The following is a 7,800-nucleotide window of genomic DNA, read 5'->3' as shown; positions in this document are numbered from 1 at the left end:
CCCCACCCTGCACCTGCCGGCCTTTCTCTCTGAGAGTTGGGTGCAGGGGCCTCGGGGTCGGTCAGGTGACCGGCCACGCACTTAGGATCCAGTCGTTTGCCCCGGGCCGCTAGGCCTCGCCGCAAGCCCCGCTCGAGTGGGGATGGGCGGGACCCAGGAGTTCCGGAATGCGGAGGGCCTGGGCTGAAGGGCGCCGCTGGGCCTCGCCAGGTCCCGGGAGACCGGTTTGCCACCCCTCCGGCAGAACCAGAGGGAGCGGGTCGGGGGAGGGCGCGCAGTCACTTCTTGGTTGGGGATCCCGTCAAGTTGGCTAACCCTTCAACCTGCTTTCTTGTCGGCACCTTGAGGTGGGATGACATCCATCCCGAAGGGCTTTTGTGACCATTAATTGAGATAATGTACGTGAGGTTCTTGGCACGGGATAACACGGAATAGGAGATAGGGAATTACGGGGTTTTGTTTGTGTTTTTGAATGATTCTTTGAACTGCTTCCTGAGACGTTCTGTTCAGCCTTAGGAGCAGTGAAGCGATTACGTGAAGAGGTGTGTTTCCCATGAGGAGAGACAGACATCCCTGGCACTGGGCAGAGTGGGGCGTGCCCTGGAGGTGGGAGGCTGGGAGAGCTCTCTCTCCCCTCGGCCCGAGAAGGTGGGGAGTGGGGAGGCGCAGGAAGGGTGGGCCCAGATAGGAGAAGGGACAGCCAGGTCTGCAAAGCTGTCTGCCAATGGGGCGTCCCTGGGAAGCGACCCCAGAGCTCATGTAGCACCTTCGCCCTCCAACCCCCTACCCGCCTGGGCTCCTACTCTCCCCCTCTCACTCCCTCCCCGCCCCCTTTTGCAGAGGAGGAAACTGAGGCTCCAAGAGGAAAAGTGGCAGAGGCCAGACCAGATCTTCCTTGGATGCAACCGTGCCTGGCTCACAGGAGGTGCTCATCTGAAGCCACATTCAGAGACCAGAGAAACTCTGAAGCAGAATGCTAGTTTGGGCAAAGGACAGCCCTCCCAGTACTTCCAGGACTGGCCCAGGAACAGGGCAGCAAGATGTCTTCCTCCCACTTGGACATATTCACAGCCTGATTTCTCCGGTCCATTTCACCTAAATCTATCCACAGGTCAGACTGAGCTATGTGAAAGCGGAAAGGCATAGGGCAGCTTTGGAGGAAAACTACTCTTCCTTTATTTGGGAGTGGAGTGGACTTACTGCTTTCTGATGCTTGAGAGATGGGAGATGTTGCCATTCATCATCATCCCGATAGATGCCTACATAGTAAGGCCCTTTTGGATATTATTTCTAGTCTTTACAGCACATTTTACCAGATGGTGTCATTTAACAGATGAGAAACTGAAGGTTCAGAGACGTTAAGCATTTTCTCCAAGGCCACACAGCTTTTAAGTGGCCAATGTCTGATGAGCTCAGGCCTGTCTGTCCCCAGAGCCCCAAATCTTCCCACATCCCACTGTCTCTCTTCCCAAGCTTCTTCGCCCTATACACGTGGTCATTCAACAAACACTGATTAGGCCAGGCCTGGTACCGGACACTGGAGATGCTGTGGTAAGCATGGCCGGCATGGTCCCCTGCCTTCAGGGAACACACGGTTGTTCCCCGGGGGGCCATACCATAAGCGAGTAATAACCAACCTCCCAGTATGGGCGTTATGAGAGGGGACACTCAGGTTGCTGAGAACACCCTACGGCTTGGGGCTGGGCGGGAGCTGGGGCAGGTAGGTGTTGAGGGCTGGGCTGGTGTTTCGGGTGGGGCTGAGGCCCTGGGAGAACCAGATTCTTCCACACGCCCCTCCCCAGACTGGGAGTTCTGGAGGCTGCCAGCAGGGGGAGCCCGCAGCCCAGGCCTGAGTCCAGCTCAGAAGCTTACGTAACTGGGACCGCTGCGGGGAGGAGATGAAAGCCCAGGCACCAGGCGTCACGCAACGGACAGACGACAGACGCATGTACCCACCATAACACAGAGCAACCCCGTACAGAGAGACGTCACTCACACGTCCCAACAGAGAGACGCGCACACACGCACGCACTCCGCAGAGGAGGGCCGTAGCCTGCAGACTGGACAGTGCTCCTGTCCCCTCCCCAGCTGACCCATAAAAAGCCACACAGGCGTGCCCGGCACCGTGGCTGATGCTTGTGGAGGGGTGAGCTGAGAAAGGAGGAAGCGGCCTGAGACAGGAGGGAGGGACCTGGGATGGCGGAGAGACACCCGTGCGGGCTCCAGCCGTGGCCATGGGGGCTGTCATCACGGTGCCATCACCAGCTGCCCAGTCACCCGCTAGGTACCCCCAGGGGGGGCATACATCAGACATCAGGCCTCTGTTCCACGGGCTTACGTAATTCCCCTTCAAGAGGACGGATGCGCAAGACACCGAGGTGGCCGTGAGGTGTCCTGAGTGTCGCTGAAGATCATTACGACCTATGCCTCAAGGCAGCTCCTACTCTGACGGCAGCATCACACATTACGGTCACAACCATGAAGACACGGTTCTCTGAGAGGCACATTCAAAGGCAGGACCGTTAACGTATTCGGACCTGTGTCAGGTGCGTATTTTCATCTCACTTAAACCCTGGCCAGAACCTGGTGCGGTTAGTGCTGTTTTTATCCCCGTGAGGAAACAGGTGTGTGGAAGCTTCCGAGCACGTCCAAGGTGAATGGACCGGCTCCTGTCCAAACTTGGACTTGAGCGTCGGATCGTCTCGGTGTGGAGGGGCCCGTGCTCCTGCCCCCGGTACGTGGCTTCTTGGAGACACGTGTGGACCCAGCTGGGGACACAGGCGGTGCCTTGAAGATAGTGACACACGCATCGAAGACACAGACGCACGTACGCACCAGGCATCAGACACGCGGAAACGCCAGATGCACACGAAGAGTACTCAGCACTCTCTCTCTTAAATGTGTATAAATCCCAGCTCGGTGCAGCTAAGGGTCACACAGAAGGACGTCCTGTGATCTGCGTGTGTTTGTAAGGCCCTGACCCATACCGTCTGATGAGCCCTATTTTCCCACCGTCCCGAAAGGGAAAATTCTCTGCCGATCTGCTGAGAGGCTCGGGTGAGAGGCTCGGGCAAAGAGATAAGGCAGAGGTAGAGCCAAAACCTAGCTCACCTCAGCTCACGTGGAAACAGACAGCCACCCGGGGACCCTGGCGCACACTCGAGAACCACAGAGCCGTCTCCCGCACCCACACACACACACACTGGACTCTCTCCCTCCTTCCTCCCCAGCCGGGCACTGCGCCCTCATGGTGCACCCCCCAGGTAGCTTGCGTGTGTGTGTGTGTGTGTGTGTGTGTGTGTGTGTCTACTCCCTGAACCCTCCTCTTGTCTGGCTGAGCCCACACTCCTTCCCCACGTCTCAAACCCCACGTGGAGAGCTGTTCAAGAACAGAGGAGCCCCAATACCACTGCTGGCCTCTGCACGACCTGGCCCGAACTCCCAGGGAGGCCCCGCCATTTCTCTACCCAGGATTAGCGCCAGCCGCCACCCACGCCTGAATGCCAAGGATGGATCCCTCTGAGCTGGAATCCCCTTCACCCTCCCTCCCTGACAAGTCCCTGGTTCCCCAGTCCCAGAGTGTTGGGTGCCTGGGCTCCACCCCAGAGGCTCCCCCATCCGGCTCCTCCTCTCCCAGCCAGCTGATGGAGCAGACACCTGTGTGGAGGGTAGCCTTGAGCTGAGGCAGCCCCCCTGTGTGTATCTCTTCTTCCCCAAACCAGCAGCCTGGGGTGGGGGGGGGAATGGGGGAGCGATCCAGGGCAGAAGAGGGCAGCGGTGTTTGTGGGCTGCGTCTTACAGATGAGCCCCAGGGGACAGGAGGTGGTTAGCGCCAGGTGGCTGCCTCTGAGTCACTGAGGTTGAGCCAGGGCCAGATTGGGAGAAGGGGTCATTTATGAGTTTGCGCACACCCAGCTCTGAGCGAGATGAGGCGGAGGCCCCAGTTGTTGCAAATACTTCCCGTGCACCTGCTTTTTGCTGGGCTCCACACTAAGCACCCTGCGCTCACTCAGTCCCCCAGCACCCCATGGGGTGAGTGCTCTTGTGGCCCGTTTTGCAGATGGGAGAGGGGGGCCCAGAGAGGTTATGTAAGTTACCCAAGGTCACCTGGCTAAATGGCAGCACTGAGATTCAAATGCAAACTGCTTGACTCTGGAACATTCTTCTTCCTCCTGCTTCCCTAGCCTGCGCGCACTTATTCATATACACACATGCATGAGTGCATGTGTGTGTGCGTGTGTGCGCACACACACACACACACACACACCGGGTGCCTATACAACCTTTTGAAAGAACTTTTCCACCAGTATAATCTCCAGCTCCTAGCACACCGTGGATGCTCCATAAATATTTGTTGAATAAATGGGTGTGATGCTGGAGGCCCAGGTAAAGGGGACTCAGCAAGAGAGTGTGTGTGTGTGTGTGTGTGTGTGTGTGTGTGTGTGTGGTGGCCCCAGGGGTTTTCACACACACACAGCCCTCTAGAGCTGGAATGGTATTGAAGGCTCCCTCTGACTCTTTAACGGTCCTAGCCCGTTAAAGCACCCTGGGTGGGGAAAGAGAATGGAACCAGGGTTCGTGGGATTCCCTGAGGTGGAAAGGGGTCTTCACTTTTCCGTCTCGTCAGAGGATGGGGGACACGAGGAGAGGCCTGGGAAGAGCATATGGGGACACACAGCCACTGAGCCACGTGAGCCCTCTCAGCTCCCGCTCGTCCCATGCTCTCCCCAGGCCCCCTCCTGACAGCCCCCGGCTCCTGCGCTGCGCACACCTGGACTCTCCAGGAGCCTGGCACCCCTTGGCCACCCTGGCCCAAGAACGGACAATTCCCCTTTTTCCCTAGTCCAACTGAAACAAGGGTGGAATTTTTCCAAAGGCTCTTTATTGGGAAAACAAACCCTGAAATAAAAACTACAAAAACAAAGCAGCAGATGGGCCAGCAGGGGCGAAGGCGTGGGCCATGGGAGAGCGGGACCCGGAGTCCTGATGCTGACATGACCCTCCCCTGGCTCCCAGCACCCTGTCCTCAGCTCTTGGGTGGCGTTTCCCACTCTGCCTCGCCATTCCAGGCCTTGTTTGTATCTGCCTCTCCATCAAGGCCACGGCTGGCTCTTCTTGGCTCTGCCCCCACGCCCAGCACAGAGCCTCACAAGGAGGGGAAGCTCCATGGACATTGGCCAAGTGATTGAGCAAATGAGTGAGCAAGTGGTGAGTGAGAGGGAGGGAAGCCAGGTGCTTCCTCTTGGGTGGCCGGATCACCTCCAGGGAGGGCGAGGGCGCTGTTCCTGCCTCTGGAGTTTGTCTTACCCTTGAAAAGCAAGGGCACCAGCACTGAGCATGTGCATCCTCAACACCCCCCTGGGAGTTAGGGCTGTTAAGGAAACAAGCTCAGAGAAGCGAAAACTCTTGCCTAGTGAGCGGCAGCTCCAGGCGTTCTAGACCATGCTGCCATGCTCCTCTGCCCAGGACGGACCATCCTTCCGCAAAGGAGCTGGTGTCTGGGGGAGCGACAAGGGTGCAGGTCCAGCCAGATGGCAGGACGGGGTGACGGGGTGACAGCTCGCTCCAGGTGGGCACTCAGGCACAGGGCGCTGGTGCTGAGGAGGCTGAACCTCCTGAACCAGATGTCCCAGAGCGAACGTGGGACTTCTCTACCAAACAATTGCCTTCCTTCCGGAACCTGAGTTTAGTTACCTTTGCACCCACGTCCATCCTCCCCTTTCCAATCCTTTCTCCCTCACCATGACATACGATCAGATGCCAAATCCTGAAAGTCTACCTCCCAAAGATCTTTCTCATCTGCCCTTTCTCCTCATCGTATGGCCACTGTCTTGTTGCGGGCCATCACCTCTGGGCTGAATTACTGCCAGAGCCGCCTACCTGTCTCTTCCTTTCAGTGTGACACCCCCCCCCCACCACCCATGCACACACACCTGCAATCAAGTGAGCCTTCCTAGAGCATTCCGCCCCTGCTCAAAATGTGGAAATGGCTCCATACTGCTAAGAGCAATATTTCTCAAACTTTCTGGTGGTAAAAATACAGATTCCCACGCCCCACCACTGCCCCCGGGTATCAGAATTTCCAGGAGATGTGCCTCCTCTTCTGTATTGTTAACGAGCTCCCCAGGTGACTGTTACCACCAGAGCCCTGTAGGAATCACTGGTATTTAGAATGGCCCCCGTGAAATGGCTCGCACACCCATTTCCAGTGTGGGCTCTCGTGTTTCTTCTTTGCCCACTGGGTGCCCCACGCCTCTGTGCCTGAGCCCACGCGGTTCCCTCTACCTGGCACGTGCTCTAACAGCACAGAAGTTCCATGTGCAGTTTCTGGAACCAGCCTGCCTGGGCTTGAGTCCCAGCTCCCCTGGTTGGGTAAGCTCAGGATCATTGTGCCTCAGTTTCTTTATCTAGAAAAGAGACTTGTTATGAGGACACAATTAAGTAATGCGTGGAAATGGCCTAAGCGCTAACCTGGTGCTTCAGTAACTGTCACTCTGATGAGCTAGAGATCCTGGGGGCAGTCTGGCTCTGTGGCTCTCACCCCTGCGTGCACATGGAATCCTCTGGGGAGCTTTTGGGGACACTGATGCCTGGGCCCCACCTCTGACCAGTTACAGTGTGGCCGTGGGGGGTGAGGCTCAGGCGTGAGACCGTAAGACACAGGCAGGGGTGAGAGCCCCTACCCAGTCACCCAGCCAGCCCCTCACTTTATTGATGGGAGTCCGAGGACTACTCAGGTTCACAGCAGTTAATGGCAGAGTTAGTCCCACATGGCCAACCCCTGCCCTCGCCGCAGTTCAGCCCATGGCCCACCTTGGCTCCTGCTTTTTTGGGGTGGGGGAACGCCAAGGTGGGAGATAGAGCCCAGGCCCACCCAATCCCGCTTGGCAGACACGGAGGTGAGGAAGTGAGGGAGCTGGAGGAAATGAGGAGTCGTCCCAAGGGCTAGGGCCTGGCCTTGGGGAGACCCGGTCAAGGGGCAGGGTAGCAGGAGAAAACCAGGGTGACTAAGTGGCATGGGACTTGGACAGAAGGAATGTGAGGGTGGGAGCCTTGTTTGCCTTGCCTGGAATAGTCTCTGCAGCACTCCACACGGAATCGGGCAGCCAGCGCTCAGCCGGCCCTCAGCAAACACTGGAAGAACGTCGGAATGACACAGCACCCCAAAAACGAGCAAGGTCTACCGACTGAGTCATGGGCAGCACTCACATTCCCCCAGAGGCAGCGCTGAGAGCACCCAGGCAGGAGCACAAGAGTGAAAGCGTCCGGGACTTGCAGAGAAACCAAGGCACAGAGGAGGCCAAACTCCCTGAAGCCCCTAGGAGGGCTCCTTATGTGGGAACAAGGCTGGGCCCCCTGTGCCAGATGTTTGCAGGGCATCCTATCCTGGCCAGGCGTCCGGAACACCAGCGGGGACAGGCAGACCCACAGAGCCGCATCCTGGGCCAAGTGGAGGGGGCCTGGTAGGGGAAGCAGGAGGTAGGAAGGGGGAGGCTGGGCGCCAGGCTGCCTCTCGAGAGGGGGAACAGGGAGGCGGGGTGCTCTGGGCCAGTGGCTGGGTCAGATCTCTGGCCAAAGCAAACCTGCCTCAGGGGGGCTGGAGGGCCTCTCCCTCCCTGCCCGGATGGAATCAAAGGAAACAGGAACCCTAGAGGGCCCAGCTGTGACCCCTGACCCCCAAACTCAGCAAGGTCCATTAACCCCATGCACCCCATCACCCCGAACATATTTTTCCAGCCCAAAGAATCTCTGGAAACAGACTAATCTGGTATTTGCTGATCAAATGCCAGCCAAGAAATG

General features: G+C 57.8%; 1 long non-coding RNA gene across 1 annotated transcript; it reads left to right on the top strand.

Annotated features, from left to right (window-relative positions):
• The first annotated feature begins 27 nt into the window (after positions 1 to 27).
• On the top strand, positions 28 to 2,527 carry LOC144382634 (uncharacterized). Its single transcript, XR_013449998.1, has 2 exons — positions 28 to 542; positions 841 to 2,527. It is a non-coding gene; the product is annotated as an uncharacterized LOC144382634 (long non-coding RNA).
• Positions 2,528 to 7,800: the final 5,273 nt, after the last annotated feature.

The sequence above is a fragment of the Halichoerus grypus genome, chromosome 7 (genome assembly GCF_964656455.1).
Source record: "Halichoerus grypus chromosome 7, mHalGry1.hap1.1, whole genome shotgun sequence".
Taxonomy (NCBI): Eukaryota; Metazoa; Chordata; class Mammalia; order Carnivora; family Phocidae; genus Halichoerus; species Halichoerus grypus.
This window is presented reverse-complemented; position numbering and strand designations above follow the sequence as displayed.